Source organism: Lissotriton helveticus, chromosome 4_1, assembly GCF_964261635.1.
Source record: "Lissotriton helveticus chromosome 4_1, aLisHel1.1, whole genome shotgun sequence".
Taxonomy (NCBI): Eukaryota; Metazoa; Chordata; class Amphibia; order Caudata; family Salamandridae; genus Lissotriton; species Lissotriton helveticus.
This window is the reverse complement of record NC_136063.1, coordinates 1887966927-1887985274: the sequence shown is the minus strand read 5'-3', so window position 1 is coordinate 1887985274 and position 18348 is coordinate 1887966927. Positions and strand designations below refer to the sequence as shown.

Here is an 18348-nt window from a genome sequence, read left to right as displayed (position 1 = left end):
GCGGGAGCACAGGTGCCGATGGCTCAGGCAGGTGTGACTTCCTCCAGGGGTTTCCGCTGCCACAGCTTTCGGATGACCTGCAGGAGGAACTGGAGGCGGCACTACAATTGGAGGACCTTCAGGAAGCCCTCCGAGGGATGGCCAGGTGTAAGGCGCCCGGCCCTATGGTCTCTCAGTTAAATTTTATCAGGTGTATGAAGATGTAATTCTTCCAAGGCTGTTGGATACGCTGCGGGCGGCTAAGCAGGCTGGAATCCTTCCCCACTCTATGCGTGAGGCGCAGATTGTCATGCTCCCCAAAGCCCGACAGGGACCCCGAGGACCCACCACATACAGGCCCTTGTCCATGCTGGGAGTGAACGCTAAGATAGTGGCCAATGTTCTGGCTCTCAGACTATGGAGAGTGGTGAATTCCTTGGTGCATGAGGACCAATGCATATTCATGCCAGGGAGATGAACGCACATGAACTTTCATAGACTGTCAGACGTCCTCCACTCGGTCACAGGCACAAATCTCAGGGCGGCAGTAGTTGCCCTGGATATTGAAAAAACCTTTGATACCCTCCGGTGGTATTACCTCTGGGAAGTACGGCAGCGAATGGGGTTTGGAAGCGAGTACATAGCCTGGGTCAAGCTGCTGTACGTGAACCGATGACAAAGAGTGCAGACTGGGAGACACATGTCCGAAACTATTGAGGTCGGAAGGGGTACATGGCAGGGGTGCCCATTGTCCATGCTGCTGTTCGATCTGGCCATGGAACCTTTGGTGATACATTTGTTCAGGGATTTGGCGCCTTGGGGTATAGAGATAGACGGTCGTACTCATGTACTTTCCCTGTATGCCGACAATGCTCTCCTTTATCTGTGTGAGCCGGAAGGGGCGATCCGAGCGGCTCGGGAAATATTAAATTAATTTGGGATTTCTTTTGGCCTTCGTATTAACTGCCTGCCAGAAAACCATCCTGTTCCAGCTCGCTGCCTTGACATGGGGGCAGTTCATGATCTCCCTGTGGTCGGCATGGATTGGAAGTGTGATCGCTTCCGGTCCTTCGGAATACAGATTGCCCGAAAGCCCAGAATTATTTGAACATGGGGAGGGTCCTCGATGACCTGCGAGCGTAAATTGAGTTTTGGAACAAGTTACCACTGTTGGTTATGGGGAGGGTAGCGGTATCGAAAATGGTCCAGTTGCCTCGTCCCCTCTTCGTGCTCCAGAACTCCTTTTGGAAAATTCTGATGTCGACGTTCTTCGCGCTGAATAGTCTCCTGACTTCCCTGGTCTGGGCTGGAAGGCGGAGCAAAGCCAAATTGGATATACTAAAACCTAGACATGGCTGAGGGCGGTCTAGGATTGCCGGACCTACCGCTACACTATATGGCTGGCCTGCTGCAATACGCGCACAGTGGTGCATGGGGAGCGCTTGGTTGAGACAGACTTACTGGGGAGCTGGAGGGAGGGGATGCACCTGTAGCAGTTCCTAACAATGGGCTCTAGGGTCCCTAAAACGTGCCCCCAAATAATCTGCCGGGTTACAGAGGTCTGGGAACAAGTAGTGACCTTGGTGGTCAGAAAGGCCCCATATGCTAGCACACCACCTTTGCATTGGTGGAAGGGTTTCCAGTATAATCAAGGGATCATGGATCCATCAAAGTGGTACAAGGGGGGTTGTGAGACGACGGGGGATTTATACCAGAACGGCACGTTCATGACCTTCCAGGAAGTGCAGGACTGGTTTCAGGTGCCTCCGCTGCAATTCCTACAGTATGCCAAAATATCACGCACTGTACGGGAGATGTGGACAATATTTACAGATGAACCCAGAGAGTCCAGCATACTGGTAACATTGCTGGACCCAGGCTCTAGTCAAGGGCTCATCTCTTGCATCTATAAGACATTAAAGATAGACTGGGGGTCGAATCTAGACAGGATCAGGGCGAGATGGGACAATGACCTGTCCGTCCCACTGACAAATGGTGAGTGGAGGAGAGCACTGGCACAGGTAGCAGAAGCCACAAGTAAAGTGCAGTTCAAGTTAATCCAGTTCTATAACCTACACCGCACATACCTCACCCCCCCAACAGCGAGCACGGTTCTCCCCAGGGTTGTCCTCCGCATGCCCGTGATGTGGCGCGGACCCCGCCATGTTGCCCCACATGGTCTGGAACTGTCCGTGTCTACAGCGGTACTAACACCAGGTGGTGCTATCTCCTAGCACGGCTATGGCAATGAGAATTGACCTTTCCATAAAACTCAGTCTTTTGAAGGGCTTCCGACACCCAAGAAAGGGACTAGGATGCACTATAGGTTTGCCCTACTAGGACTGGTTCTGGCGAAACGGCGGATAGCAATCCACTGGTTACACTCAGAACAGCGTGCGTGGAAAAAACAGAGGGAGGACCTGTGGGAGTGGGGGGTAGCTGAGGAATGTTGCCTCAGAGCAGTTCAGACAGATGAGAATACAGAGAGCGATCTCCTGCAATGGGGGCAAATGTTGACGGAAGTGTCCACAACAACAAATGAAAGTGAGAACGAGAGCACACACAGCTCGCTGAGCGCTGGGCCCACTCTAACACCTCCCGAAGCAACGCTGTCATAAGCACCCTCTCACACCACAAACGCAGACTCACAAACAAGTTATGAGTGCACTGCTAGTTTTGTACCCAGGTCAGAGGTACTGTGCCACCTGTCTGTCGCTGCCACGAGGGCGGAGGGAGTGGGGTAGGGGTTGGATTCAAAGGGGAAACCTAGATCCCCTGTTGTGATTATTGTTGTTCCAATGTCGTTTAGGATGTTGGTCCTATCATTAACAAAAATTGTACTGCTGCTATGAATGAGAGTAACTCGGCTCACGTGTTGTGCACAAACATGAGATGTCATGTTAACAGCACTGGATGTATATTGGTTATAGATCCTGAAGATGCCCATGTATGTCCTTGTTCTGGTTATGCTGGAAGCAGTGATGAATAAAAACAAGTTTTTATGGGTCCGGAGGACGATAGATAAAGTATTCCTTGAAATGTATAAGATTTGTACAGTTTTTTACTGAAAGTGAGCGCTTCAAAAATTGCCTGTTCTGTCTAGCCTTTCAGTGTTAAAGCCATTTGCAATAGCGGTCTTAATGTCTGGGTCAGACGTGCTATCTGACCAGGTATCAGTAAGGAAGGTAACGACAGGATCATGCTGGGACATGAGGTCTGCAAATTCGTATTTGTTCTTAATAAGTGTTTGAGTGTTAAGCAGTACGCAAGTGTGCACCTTTATGGCTGTTTGCTTATTGTTTGTTTCTCTAGTGGGAGCTTTGGAGGACACAGACCCTGACCAGGAGCCTGTGCTGGAGGAGGAGTTACACATAAGACACCTGTGTTTGTAGGAGCCCCCGCACCAGTCAGGAGGAAGACAGTGGCTCATAATTCCGTTTTGGCATAGGGCAAGAAGTTCAAACCTCATGTATCTGGTCAGTGGAGCAGGGTCTTAGCACATGGCGCCATCCACACGCTTACGTGCGCAAATGTTCTTGCCCCTGGCACGCCTTTGGTGCGCCTGCGGCATGCCCGATGCGTTCCCGGTCCCTCTCACTCATTTATGACTGGGAGTGAGGGGAAGACTAGAATGCCAACACCCAAGATGGCGGTCACCCCGGAAATGGGTCAGATTGAAAGAGTATGAGGAACGCTCCCCCTGGCTCTCTCCACGTAAACCGGAAATAATCAGGTGGTGGGCGGGAGAGTCAGTGGAGCAACAACAGGTAAAAAGTCGTAATCAGATACAACACGCAGTTAAAATAATAAGACACAGATAAAATAATGTGTCGCAACAACACCCCTAAAAACAGTGTCAGCAGTCGGAAGAATTAGTTGCTGTAAACCCTGCACTCTGAGCAGAGCTTACTGGTGCCAAATTCAAGTTACTTGCCTTAACGGAGTAGGATCAACAGCGAATCTGCTACCTTAGCTCTGGGACACCTCTGCTGGAGGTAGCTGCGCACTCTATAAATTTCAAAATATAATATATAAGTCCCAGAAACAGTAGGAGCATTTATTCCTGTTGCCCCCAAACTCTGTGAGCATGCCGCACAATCATATTGTGTGTAGAAAGGTACCCTTGCAAATGCCACAGCATAGGCAAGTGGGTGCGGCCACCAAGCTGCTTCACCAGAGTCGTCCGGTGTAATATATACAATGTAAATACTTGAATTGTTTGAGTTGTAGTCTGGAAGAAATGGCTTCACCCTTGGGGGATTGTAGTGCCTCTATACAGTCGTCAGAGGCACTACAACGACTGATACAGTCGTGCCAGGCCGTGTGAAGAGCGGCTAATGTAGTGTTAGTATTGGAGATACGGGATTGCTATCTCTTAGTGATCTTGTAATTCCCTAGATCTCCCATAAGTAGTTTGCCCTCTAGTGGGTTGAATTCCAGAAGAGCCTCTGGGTTTTTAAGGTATGGGCATGACGAAATTGTGGATATTTATCAAATTGAGTACTTGGCAAGGCAAATTCCCTTTGAAACTCTTGAAAGGATTTGAGGATCAGACTATGCATGACGTCCCCAAATGAGGATATGCCAATATTATCCCAGCCTTGGAACCCGGGCAGGGTTTTCAATTGTGGATGGAAACTATTATTCTGGAACGGGTTCTCCCATATGAGACGGCCCCACCATCCCATCCACCTCAACGATTGTCTCCTCACCTTAATCACTACTTGCGCCTCCAGAAGAAGAGTTCGAAGTGTCAATCCACTATAATGATATGAATAAAGGGAGTCATCACTAATTACCCAGCGCTCCACTGCGTAGTCTGGGTCATCTCTGGTGCTGTACCACTAGCCATTAAATACCTATAGGTGCGATGGCGCATAGTAGGACTGGATGTCTGCCGTTGCAATGCCACCACAGTTGGTAGATTAAAAGCAGGTGCATAGGGCCACAGGGTTACCCCTCCCCCTCCCCCCCCCCCATAAAAAGTGATTCAGCACTGCATTCACCTGTTGGAACTAGGTTACGGGGATCGGATAGAGATAGTTCTGAAAATTATATAAGAGGCTTAGAAGGGAGATTATCCTAAAAATAGTCCAAGTAGCAATAGGGGCAAATAAGACCAGGAATTGACCCGGTCAGTCAATGGAGCCAATTGTGTTCCCTCGAAATCGATTGGGAAGCAGAGTGGCATACACCCATGTATTGCATTCCATCAATGGCTAGGGTCAGGTCGGTTAACCTTAAACCATTGTCGCGTTTCCCCTGTAATGGCAAAGGATAGATTTGTGTGGGTTCATATATAGACTGGATGTTTCACTGAACACCTGCGTTATGCAAAGAAGTCATGGGCCGGTTCTGTGTGGGTTTGTGAGAAAAAACAGGACATCATCGGTCCTCTACGCAATGTATTCAGAGATCTCTTGTGACCACTCAAAACCTTGCACCTGAGCATCCATCCCGACCCAAGCAGCTACTGGTTCCATGCCTAAAACGAATAGGAGTGGTGACAAAGGACAGCCATGGTGGGTACCTCGTCTGATGGGGAACCAGTGAAAGACTGAACCAGCTACTCGCACTGTAGCCTTCAGCTGTGTGTATAGCAAAAATATATAGGATATGAATCGGGCCCTAAGTTAAGTCAGCGCAGGAGTACAAACAGATAAGTACAGCTGACCGAATCAAATGCCTTTTCCATATCTGCCAACAGTGGAGTGGCCGGGCTGCCCAGGCGATCGACTGCGGCTTTGGCATTGTGGGCTCTGCGGAGGTTATAGCGCGTTGTGCATTGGGGCATAAAACCCGCCTGGTCTGGCTGATATATGTTCCCCATGTGAGGCAGAAGTCGATTAGCCAGGGCCTTAGCAAGGAGCTTGGCTACTATATTCAATAATGAGATCGGTCGATATCAGGGGTAGCTGTCAGGGGGCCGGGTTTAAGAAAGACCACTACTTCAATCAATCAATCAGTCAATCAGGTGATTTAGAAAGCATGCTACTCACCCGAGAGGGTCTCCAGGCGCTGGGGGATGGGGGAGCAGCTCCAGATCATTTGAAGAGCCAGGTCTTGAGGTCCTTTGTGAAAGTGTGCAGGGTCGGGGAGCGTCTGATGTTCACAGGGAGCTCGTTCCAGGTCTTGGCTGCGATGTAGGAAAAAGCTCTCCCGCCTGCACTGTTTCTGCGAATGTGGGGGACCTCTGCCAGGGCAAGGTTGGTGGAGCGGAGGTTCCTCTTGGGTATGTGGAAGGAGACTCTCTCATTGAGGTATTCGGGTCCGATGTTGTTGAGTGATTTGTAGGCGTAGATGAGGAGTTTGAAAGTGACCCTCTTCTCAACGGGGATCCGTTAGAGGTCTCGTAGGTGTCGGGTCATATGTTTGTGACGCGGTGTCCCGAGGATGAGTCTGGCTGCAGCGTTCGGGATGATTTGGAGTTTGTGTAGAAGCAATCTGTTGATTCCAGCGTAAAAGGCGTTTATGTAGTCCAGTCTGCTGGTTATGAGCACATGGGTGACTGTCCTTCTGCAGTCGGGGGGGATCCATTTGAAGGTCTTGCGGAGTGTGCGCTGGCAGTTGAAGCTGGTGAAAGCGACGGTGTTGATCTGGCGTTTCATGGATAGGGAGGAATCCAGGATGATGCATAGGTTTTGTGCATGGTCTGTAGGGGTGGGTGGATTTCCTAGGGTGGAAGGCCACCAGGTGTAGTCCCAGGCGGAGGTGCAGGGTCCGAGGCTGAGGACCTCAATTTCCTCTGAGTTGAGATTCAAGCAGCTGTCTTTCATCCATGCTGTGACGTTCTTCATTCCTTCATGGAAGCAGAGTCTGGTGTCTTCGGGACTCTTTGTGAGTAGGATGATGAGCTGGGTGTCATCGGCATAGGATACTATGCTGAGCCCATGCTGTCTGATGATGGGGGTGAGGGGTGCCATGTAGATGTTAAATAAAGTAGGGCTGAGTGATGATCCTTGGGGTACTCAGATAGATACTCAGATAGATAGACATCGACATATGACAATGCCTCGTCATCATACATTTGTATCAACTCTGTTATCCTTGCTGAGAATAACCCGGACTATTCTTGAATCCTTGAGGGAGATGACAGAATTGATGCTGTGTCCCCATTATTGAGAAAGCGCTCAAATACCTACTTTCAGGTGCAATGTTTTGACAAAAGAAACCATTTGAAATATCTAATGTGGTTTTATATTTTTTACGCACAATGTTATTCATTAATGCTGTACTGTGTGCATTTTGCACTGCACATGTTTTACAACAAGAGTTTAGGTGTCTGTAATCCAAAAGTAGGCGATATGTATTGTCTGGTTTGGAAACAGGAAACAAAGGATTGTTCATTGATGAGGTGCAAGTTTCAATCACCCCTTGGTGTTCAAGTTGATCTAAGATCTCCCTGACCTGTTTTTTTAGCAATGCCTAAATAAGGGCTGGATTTCTATGCCTATATATGGTCAATGTGAATTGTACCTATGTAAGGACATAAATCGGGAAATTCATACGGAATCTAAATCGAAACACAACAGGCTGCCATAGAATTTGAATATTACACATGAATTGAGCCGTCTATTTGTTGATTATATGTTGATTGCACTTTTTTCACTTTAAAAAGGGTGGTTTGGAAATATGAAACTGAGATTGACAAAGTCAGACTGGCGAAACGCGTCTGTCAGTGCTGAGGGGTGTTCTGCACAGATAAAAAAGAAGATTTATACACAAATCCTCGTGTGTGCTCTTGTTTATGCAGTCCGAGACAATCCGGGTCTGTAGCTGTTTTTTCAATATGTATATATGTACATATATATATATATATATACATACCCCACGAGCAAACGTCCCTTGGTTGAGGAGGAGCGGCCAGTCAGCTGGTGCAGGCGACGAGTCAAGGACAAGACTCGTGATTTATTCTCGAGCAATTGTATAAAGATACCGCACTCTTCTCGGATGATTAAAGCAGTTTAATCCAGCTCAGAAAAAAATTCCTTCACCTACGCGTTTCAAACAGTAAATGTTCCTGATCACGGTAGTTACAAGTCCGTTTTCGCTTTCTGTTAGTTATACCCCCCTTCCCACTGTGTCAATTAGGAGGCATTGTGGGAGGGGTAGTTTGTACTAGGCTTAAATTAAGCCATTATCGAATTCCCTACATACATTTTAAGCCACATGTTTGTATGTATTAGGCAGTTGTGTTTAAAGAGCCTATTTCGGCTTTACATGGTTGTCGGCTGAGTGCCCTTTGACTAAAGGAACCACAACTTATTTGTTGTTCCTTGTTCAGTGTATTTTATGATAGCTTAGTGCTTATCCTTGATAAAAAGGAATTACTCCAGTACATAGCAATTTTGAATACCAACAATGTGGGACTACAATTTACATTTAACATCCAGGAAAAAGAATACAGCAAAACAAAACAAATAAACACGCAAATTTAGTGTTTTCTGAGTTTGACACCAATCGTAATAAACAAAAAACGAAATGGAAAGGAGAGCGGCAAGGCGCATTGAAAAGGCGGAAAGTTTGTTCTCTCAAGCCCAACCTGTTTCTATAACCTCAGATCCCAATGCAACCACCTCTACAAGTCTTTATTGCGTAAAGAGATCTCACGAGCATGGGAAATAATCACTCTTGAAAAAAATCTGGAACTAGGATTAGTACCTAGAGGTCTCCGTATTTTTACACTACCAAACCATCCGGATACCAGCGCAGAAATGCTGGAGGAATGGGGACACAATAATATGGATTGTTCAAGGAAAATGATATTAATCATAATAAAACATGCTAAAATAGGTGTAGTGGAACTACATACCAAGATAGAAGATATGGAACGACAAATTAAGGCCTCACAAGAAGGAGATGAGGAAGCTAAAAAACTGTGAACAATAATGGAAAACAACTTGGACAAACATGAAAATTAAATAGAAGAAAGAAAACAACGCAAATTCAGAAGGGATGAGTTCGATTATGCAAATGGCGCCATTTTCACGTTTGCTAAAAGATTTGATGCCCTAAAACAACAAAGTGGAACCAAACAACAAAAGTCAAAGGGAATGTTACCCGGAGCAAGTGAAACAGAATCAGACGCCAGCGAAGGGGAACAAAGGATGAGAGCGGAAAAAACAACTACACTAAAGAGTTTTTCTTTTTTAGAGGAAATGGAACTGTTATATCTGGACCAGCAAAATCCAAAAACAAAAGGGAGAAGTCGAGGCAGAGGAAGACCTGGGGGCCGAGGGCGAGGCCAATACACAAACTCAAATCCAAGCGCAAAACCAGAAGAGCAAAACACTCCAAGATATCCATTGCGCAATCGCACTCTGCCGAGGAAATGACCAGTGGAAATTCAGATGATCCTGTTCCGAATTTGATAATCAATCTGTCTGACTATATATTATCACCAACAGAACAGAAACTACTTAACAAAGGCTTGACCTTCAGTCCGTAAAAACATCATGACAGTGTGGAAGCCAAAATAGACATATATAAGTATATCCGCAAGTTAAAGTTGAAAAAATTCTTTGCCAAAACACCGAAAAGGGTGGAAAAAGATCCAAACAATGATAACATCTCATTGCAGAAAGGATATACTGTCTCAGAAATACCAGCACTAAAGTTAGCCTACGAACTAGCACATGATGAGAATGATTTGACAATAACGGACACACAAATACTTGGAAATTCCACACAACACACATCCGAAAACAAACTACAAGAATCAATCTAAATTTTGCCCAGCATTACATCCAGGCAACAGGATTGATGCATTTCATGACCTCATAAACACGGAACTTGAAACCATGAGGAATAGCAATAATCACAAAAAAGAAAACCTATCTTGGGAAGAGCGCCAAGCATTGAAATCTCTAAAAGAAAACCTTAAAATCGAAATAAAACCTGCCGACAAAGGCGGAAATATTGTGATCCTCAATAAAATAGACTACATTGAAGAAGCAAATCAACAACTAAACGACGTGAACAACTACACAAAACTGAAAGAAAATCCAATGGCAGAAATGACAGCATCAATACATCAACAAATAAAACAATGGCAGGAAAAAGGATTACTCAACCAAGAGGAAAAAAACTTTCTAACAGTCAGTAATCCAACTGTGCCAACGATTTACTTTCTACCGAAAGTTCACAAAACATTGAATAAACCACCAGCCCGGCCAATAATATCAAGCTGTGGCTCTCTGTACGAAAATATTGCTTCATATGTGGACTACTTTGTAGCCCCGATCGTACCGACACTCAATTCCTTCATCAAGGATACTGGAGATTTTCTCCGGATCCTTATGGAAACGGAAGGGCAACCCACATACTTGCTAGCCACAATTGATGTGGTATCGCTTTACACATCAATCGAACACCAACTGGGCCTACAAGCTGTCGCATATTTTCTCAAACAACGACCAATTGGGGAACTCAATCATACAACCATGCTTTTGGAAATGATAAAAACATGTCTAACGAACAATGTGGTCCTCTTCAACAACGGAGTCTATTCTCAGAATTGTGGAACTGCTATGGGAGTTTCCTTCTCTCCAAGCTATGCTAATCTCACCATGGGATGGTGGGAGAAACACATAGCTTGGAGAGAAGAAAACGATCCATACACCACAAAAGTGGTCTTATGGTTGAGATTTATCGACGACCTCTTTCTACTATGGAAGGGCACAAAAAAGGAATTACTCCAGTACATAGCGATTTTGAATACCAACAATGTGGGACTACAATTTACATTTAACATCCAGGAAAAAGAAATTGACTTCCTGGATACAAAGGTATATATAAAAGAGGACAAAATACATACTACTCTTTTCCGTAAAAAGACCTCCACCAATAGTATCCTCCTTGGAACTAGTTTCCACCCAGAGTCTCTAAAGCAAAATGTACCATATGGGGAATTCTTACGTATGAAACGTAACTGTTCAGTACCGAGGGAAATGGAAAAGAAATTCGAAGAAACCACACAACGGTTCTCACAGAGAGGATACAATACTAAGACTATCAAATTTGGAGAACAAAGAGAAAGGAAAAAGACAAGAACTGAGACTTTAATTGAGAAAAAGAAAGAGAAAACACAACAAACAGATGGAAAACCACGTCTTATCCTGACACACTCCAAAGAAAGTGTACAAATCAGAAAAATAGTCACAACGTATTGGAGTGTACTAAAAAAGGATTTGGACATTGGACATACTATTGGTGATGCACCTCTAATCTCATTTAGGAAAGCACCATCTCTTGGTGATACTTTGGTCAACAGTCACTTCATTGACAAAAAAGAGGAATCATGGTTGCAAAAGAGACAAAAAGGCTTCACCAAATGCCTATCATGCAAAGCGTGCAAGATTGGGAGGAACCTAAAATCTCTAAATGACCCCAAAGGACAACCATTTGAAATTAAACACAAAATAACATGTGAATCATATTAAGTTGTCTATTTGTTGGAATGTGACTGTGGCAAATGGTATATCGGATCCACCATTTGTGACGATTGGAATCCAAGTTGATAATAAGATTCAAAACCAAAGTCCCGAACGGTTTGAACGGGGACGAAGAACTGTATGTACATTTGTAAATAGATCAGTATATACCCAACGAATGACTTAGTAACTGTGAACTTGATTTTGCCTTCTATTTATGTTTCCAACTTCCAATATGACTTTGTGCTACAATCCAGAGCTTGGTAAAAACAAACTAGTTAGAAACAGAAGAAAGGGCACATACATATGAAAGATAGAAGTCAAAATTGTAAAGAACGGAACATAGAATGTTTGGAATATAGACCTTCTGCCCTGACAGTGTAAAATTGCACGCTTCTCGTAATACATTTTGGACGTAATGTAAATAGATTGAAGTGTCAGAAAAATAGATTGTAAGATATAAGTTTATCATGTAAACTGCCTTAAGTCTGAATAAAGTATGTCTATATCGACCTCCCATACGAACATATAAGCCACATAAATAGTATCAAGGATAAGCACTAAGCTATCATAAAATACACTGAACAAGGAACAACAAATAAGTTGTGGTTCCTTTAGTCAAAGGGCACTCAGCCGACAACCATGTAAAGCCAAAATAGTCTCTTTAAACACAACTGCCTCATACATACAAACATGTGGCTTAAAATGTATGTAGGGAATTCGATAATGGCTTAATTTAAGCCTAGTACAAACTACCCCTCCCACAATGCCTCCTAATTGACACAGTGGAAAGGAGGGTATAAATAACAGAAAGCGAAAACGAACTTGTAACTACCGTGATCAGGAACATTTACTGTTCGAAACGCGTAGGTGAAGGAAGTTTTTTCTGAGCTGGATTAAACTGCTTTAATCATCCGAGAAGAGTGCGGTGTCTTTATTCAATTGCTCAAGAATATATATACATATATATACATATATATATATTACCTACTGGCGGTCGCCAGTAGGTATATATAGTTAGGATTTTTTCCCTATGGGATTTTTGAAAATTCTATGTCTAATAACTTTGGCGTTTGTGGACGGAATTGGCTGAAATTTTCTGGAAAATGGAACATTTTGTTTCTGAGCAGCCACTGGAAATTTGGGGGGAGTTGGTCCAGGGGGGGCCGAGAAAAAAGGGGGGTCCCAAAACGTGTTTTTAACATTGAGTTTTCCATAGGGCGGTTAGCCTCACTTTTAGCCCGAACGGCTGAATGGATTTGCACGAAACTTGGCAAAATTGTAGGGACTGGTAGCCCGATGTGCCTTTTGTAGGTCTCAATATATGTGCTGCAGTGGATTTTGAGAAAATAACGTTCAAAAAAAGATATATATCTGTAAGCGCGGACCAGGCAGCGCCCCGGTACGCGTACTTGACGCGTAACGGAACTTCGCGTAGCGAAGTTGATTGGCTCTCCGGTGTCTGTCAACATTCTAAACAGTCCGGAGCGGCCGCCATCTTGTCTCTCGGTAGGATCGAGAGACAAGAGGAGGTCAAAAGCGAAGGGGCAAATGACCTTAAGGGGGCATAGTAGATACTCCCTGACCCCCTAGGTTTGATGTGGAGGCTTTAAAGGGGCCCCGCTAAGCAAAAAAAAAAAAAAAAAATTTTTGTTTTTTTTCGTGGTTAGCGCCCGGTACGCGAACCGGGAAGCGTACTGGGGAGCGTATCACAATAAAAAATGAATGATAGACTTTTCAAATGCTGTATGTTAATTGATTGTTGGTTTTGTTGATTATTTTTTTTTTTTAAACTTTTTTTATTGTGTTTCATAATTTATTAAACTTTCTAACATTTCATTGTCAGAAATTTCATAATCATGGAATATAGATTGTAGTCTCTGAGGTTGTAAAATGTCCTCATTTGCAAGGAGGTTATCTACTGCTTGCACACATTGCAGTAGTTCTTGGTCCCATGTTTCATCCATAAATTCAATCTCATTTGGATCAATGATTTCTGTGTTGGACTCTGGAAGGACAATTTCAAATGAAATGTTTTGTTCACTTTCCATTTTTCCTGAAATTTGCATAAAAAAAATATATATTAGTAGAGGTAGGGCACTGTTGGGATTAATTTTAGATAGGCAGTTTTTATCAGAGAATTTATCTTTGGGCAGTGTATAGTATCAGAGTGGAAGTAGGAATATAAAAAAGTGTATCTAAATTTATAAGTACTACAGAGGGATAGTATATAACTAACAGAAAAAGTTTGCCATATTAACTTAAAGTGCACAATATACTTCAGTTTTAAAAATAACAACTTACCTTTAAAAAGAAGTTGAAGTTATTAATGAAAATCCAAATGAAATGTACACCAGGAAGTAGTAGTCAAAATGGCTGTGTTTCCTTCTCTTCCTTTATATATATTCGGGTACATAACCAATCAAATGTCAGGTAAAAAAAGTAGAAAATGAAAGTAACATTTTAATTGGTTGTCAATTCCAACACTTCAGATGTGTTTTGTGAAGTAATTTACCTCACGGTATTTAGAGAGGACTACAGGCTAAATGGCTAAATGGAATTCCAATCAAATTTGTGAAAATGGTAGGGATTGGTATGTAGTATGAGCTATTCTATATTTGGTGAAATTGTCTCCAGTGGCTTTTCTGTGAACTACTTTCCCACCTTTTTTGATGGTGCGCTTCCCAGGAAGCGACCCGGTACGCGAACCGGTGAGCGCCCTGGTACGCGAACCTTAAGCGTAACGGGAGTCCACCATTTTGTGTTTCGGTCGAATTATGATACAAGATGGAGGGCAAATAATGTTCAGAATGGGTAGAAGGGGGCACGGTAGACTTATCTTGACCCCCTAGGTTTTGTGAGGGTGGCTGAGGAGGCCCATATGTGCGGAAAAAAAAACATTTTTTTTAAAAATTTCGCGAGGTTAGCTCCCGGTACGCGTACCGGGTAGCGCACCAGGGAGCGTATTTTGTTGAAAATTAGTGAAAATAGTTAGAGTAAAAAAATAATTGTGAGTGATTAGATGTAGGGTAGCTCTGAGAAGAGCTTTTGGGTTTATGGTACATTTAGGTACTTATAAGTAGGTACCAATGCACATTTTTAAATTCAGAGTGAAAACTCTGTTGCCCTCATCTGAGAAGTGAACTCCATCTCCTCTGTAGATATCTTGCATGTAGTAACGCAAGTTATTGTTGTACAGGGAGCCCATTCCATGGTCTCTCATGTAAGCTGAAACAGATTTGTTTACATGCTTCCTCGACTTCTCAATTTGTGGACAAAATTGGTTTGACCACCTCCATTTCTGTCTTTGGCATATATTTGAATATACCAAGGCAGTCTGAGGAAAAAGTGCCATTAATTGCTCAAAGGTGTCCTTTAAAAGCATTTCCAGACCTACACCAGTCAAAGTGCCCAAGTCATTACCTCCACAGTGCACAATTAACAGGTCAGGTTTTGGCAAATGCATAAAGGTTTTCACCAATGGTATCAATTGGTGACATTTTAATCCTCTCTGGCCAAACCACTTAATTTCCACATCTTGTAAATTGAGGTTAGGTAAATTCCTGCTTTCAACGTACCTTTGAGCCCAGTGAATATAACTATGACCAACAATCCAGACAGAAAACATGGTGAGAGAAGGTTCTCCTGCAGTCAGATGAAGTGTGGCAATGAAATGGCAGTTGAAAAAATGTGAGTTTGAAATGAAAAAAACTGTGGAGTTTCTGTGTTCATGAAGTAGTAACAGTGATTGGTGGATTTTGATTGATGAAAACAGAAAGTTAGGGTGTAGAGATGTGTTCTTTGAAAGATGTATTTTGAGTGGTCAATAAAAAATCATTCAATGAAAGAAAGCACTGGATATGCAGGTGCACTGAGAGTTCAGAGTTCAATTGCAACATTGTTGTGTGAATTTGCAAATACCAGAGTTTCTCCAAGAGGTGGTTGCTATGGAAAATAGGCAGAAAGGGCAGAGGGGGAAGGGTTTTCATTTGAAAAAAAGTGAGGGAAGAGTTTTGATTGGGTGACATGAGAAATATGTGTGAAGAATTACACCATTTCTGTGCTTTTGATAGCTGCAGACTCTGGAGTGCATACCTTTTGCTCTGCTGAAGACAAATTGGTGTGTTTCTTAGACTGTTTTCAAACTCAAAGTATTTGCTAAGGTGAGAAAATATTTCTTTACTTTAGATAGAGAATAGTGTGCTTTAAGGAGAAAATTATGATTTATGTGGCGCAATTTGCTAGTAAATATGCTCTCACATGTGCATGGAAATTTTTGATTTTGAATGTTTTTGTTATATAGCCATGTTAAAAGTGACGCAACCATGCTGGAAAGCCAATCAAAAAATGCTTTCATGTGTTTTAATGACATTTTAAGTCATTTTCTGATGTGCAGTGTTTAGAAATTATGATTTGAAAATCGTTTTTGTGGAAAAGGAATTGTTTTTAAATTCATGACAAGGATATAATGGTGTATGGTTATTTATAAGGCAATTGACTGTCCTTGATGTTATTTTTCTCATTTTAGTGTAAGACCTTTCTCTGTGGCGCAAATTGCTTGTAAATATGCTCTTACATGTGCATGAAAATTTTAATTATCAATGTTTGTGTTACATAGCCATGATAAAAGTGAACCAACCATGCAGGAAAGCCAATAAAAAAACGCTTTCATGTGTTTCAATGACATTTTAAGTCATTTTCTCATGTGCAGTTTTTTGAAATTATGATCTGAAAATCGTTTTTGGGAAAAAGGAATTGTTTTTAAATTCATGAGAAGGACATAATGGTGTATGGTTCTTTATAAGGCAATTGACTGTCCCTGATGTTATTTTTCCCATTTTAATGTCAGACCTTTCTTTGTGGCGCAAATTGCTTGTAAATATGCTCCCACCTGTACATTGAAAATTTTGATTTTGAATGTTTATGTTACATAGCCATGTTAAAAGTGACCCTACCATGCAGGAAAGCCAATCAAAATACGCTTTTATGTGTCTTAAGGACAATTTAAGTAATTTTCCCATGTGTAGTGTTTTGAAGTTATGATTTGAAAATCGTTTTTGAGGTAAAGGAATGTTGTTAAAATTTATGTTCGCCATATGCCCCCAAATTTCTTTCTCAGGGTTGCAGCAGGGTGTTCTTGAGACACCCCTGCACTTTTGGAATAAATTCCTAATTTGTGATGAGCAAATTGTTAATCGCAAATTGCACCTTCATTTATATGAGCCTCCTAGCCCATGGAAATGAATGGGTAATTTGCAATTAGCAATTTTCTCATCGCAAATTTGGAATGGTAAAGAATCGCTATTTATTCCTTAAAATTCGCTTTTTTGGAAATGCAAAATAGTTATATGATACATATGGCGGTTGATGTCTAACAAGATAAGAAGCTTATGGATACATTTATGATGACTGGTGCAATGAAGTAGAAATCACTTACTTCATTGGTAGGCCTTTACAATAAATTATCTCCTCTGTATTCTTCATCAAGCATAACTTTAATCTGCAATCCTGAGTAGGCCTCACCTTAAACAAACCTCTGGATAGGCCACATCTTATTGTCATCCTGATTTAATCATTTATAATTCTAGGGACAGATTTATGATAGGTGTATACCTCTTTTGTGCCACTTAGAAAACATTGTCCATGGGGAAATGACTTAAAATGTCATTAAGACACATGAATGTTTTTTTTTTAAACGTTTGCAATTTTTTTGGGTCACTTTCAACATGGCTATGTGTCTGAAACAGTCAAAATCTAAATTTGCAATGCACTGGTGGGAGCATATTTACAAGGAATGTGCTTCATGGGGAAAGGTCTTATAATGTAATATGGGAAAAATGACATTAGAGATACTGAAATGCCTTATAGAGAAGCATACACCATTATGTCCTTGTCATAAATTTGCAAACCATTACTTTTCCCCAAAAACGATTTTCAAATTATATTTAGAAAACAGTGCACATGTGGAAATTACTTAAAATGTCAATAATTCAAAATTTGTAATTCCTTAAATGCAATGTATAAAAAAAAATATGTAAAAAATGATATTAAGGATTTGGAAACTACCACCAACTTGTAGTTTGTGGTAATTTGCGAATTCTTTTCAAAAAGCATTTTTTTTTTTAAAAAAAAAAGGTCCCATATGACGCCCATACATGCCATTAGGGCATGTAGGTGTGCCATGTGCTCCCAAATTTCTTTTTCAGGGGTGCAGCAGGGTGTTCTTGAGATACCCCTGCACGCTTGAAAAAAATCCTATTTTGTGATGAGCTAATTGCTAATCACAACTTGCAACATTAATTCCTATGAGCCTCCTAGCCTATGGAAATGAATGGGTAATTTGCAATTAGCAATTTGCTCATTGCAAATTAGGAATAGTAAAGAATCGCTATTTATTCCTTAAAATTTGCTATTTATAATATGTAAAATATTTTGATGATACATATGGCAGTTCATCTGTAACAAGATAAGAAGCTTAGGGATAGATTTATGATGAGTGGCGCATCCCCAGGGATGTGACAGTCATCCTGCGCCACTGTTCCGCCACCCATGGTGTGCTGCATTTACAATGCGGCGCAGCATGGGGCAAAAAAGGCACAGATGCGTGACGCATCTGTGCTGTAAAGGTGGCGCATTGCTGGAGTTGTATCGTAAGTGCGATGCAGCTCCAGCAAGGATCAGGGGTGCCCCATCTATACAATGCTGCGTCAAGACCTATGCCAGCTTCAAGCAGGCGCAGGGTTTTGAAGCAGCTTTCTCCTATCTGATTGTAAATGCGGCACACCATGGGTGGTAAAGCAGTGGTGCACATTAACTGGTGCATGCCTGGGGATGTGCCATTTAATATAAATCTGCACTTTAACATTTGAGTATGTGCAGGGGACACAGAGTCGTTGAGGCTTATCCAAGGTTAAGAACAGATGAGTCCTGTTCAGTG

At 42.4% G+C, this 18348-nt stretch overlaps 1 protein-coding gene across 4 annotated transcripts in view; it reads left to right on the top strand.

Annotated features, from left to right (window-relative positions):
* The window catches only part of LOC144827733 (sodium- and chloride-dependent neutral and basic amino acid transporter B(0+)-like), a 3091484-nt gene that overhangs the window by 813146 nt on the left and 2259990 nt on the right, over nucleotides 1-18348 (top strand). The window lies entirely within an intron of this gene.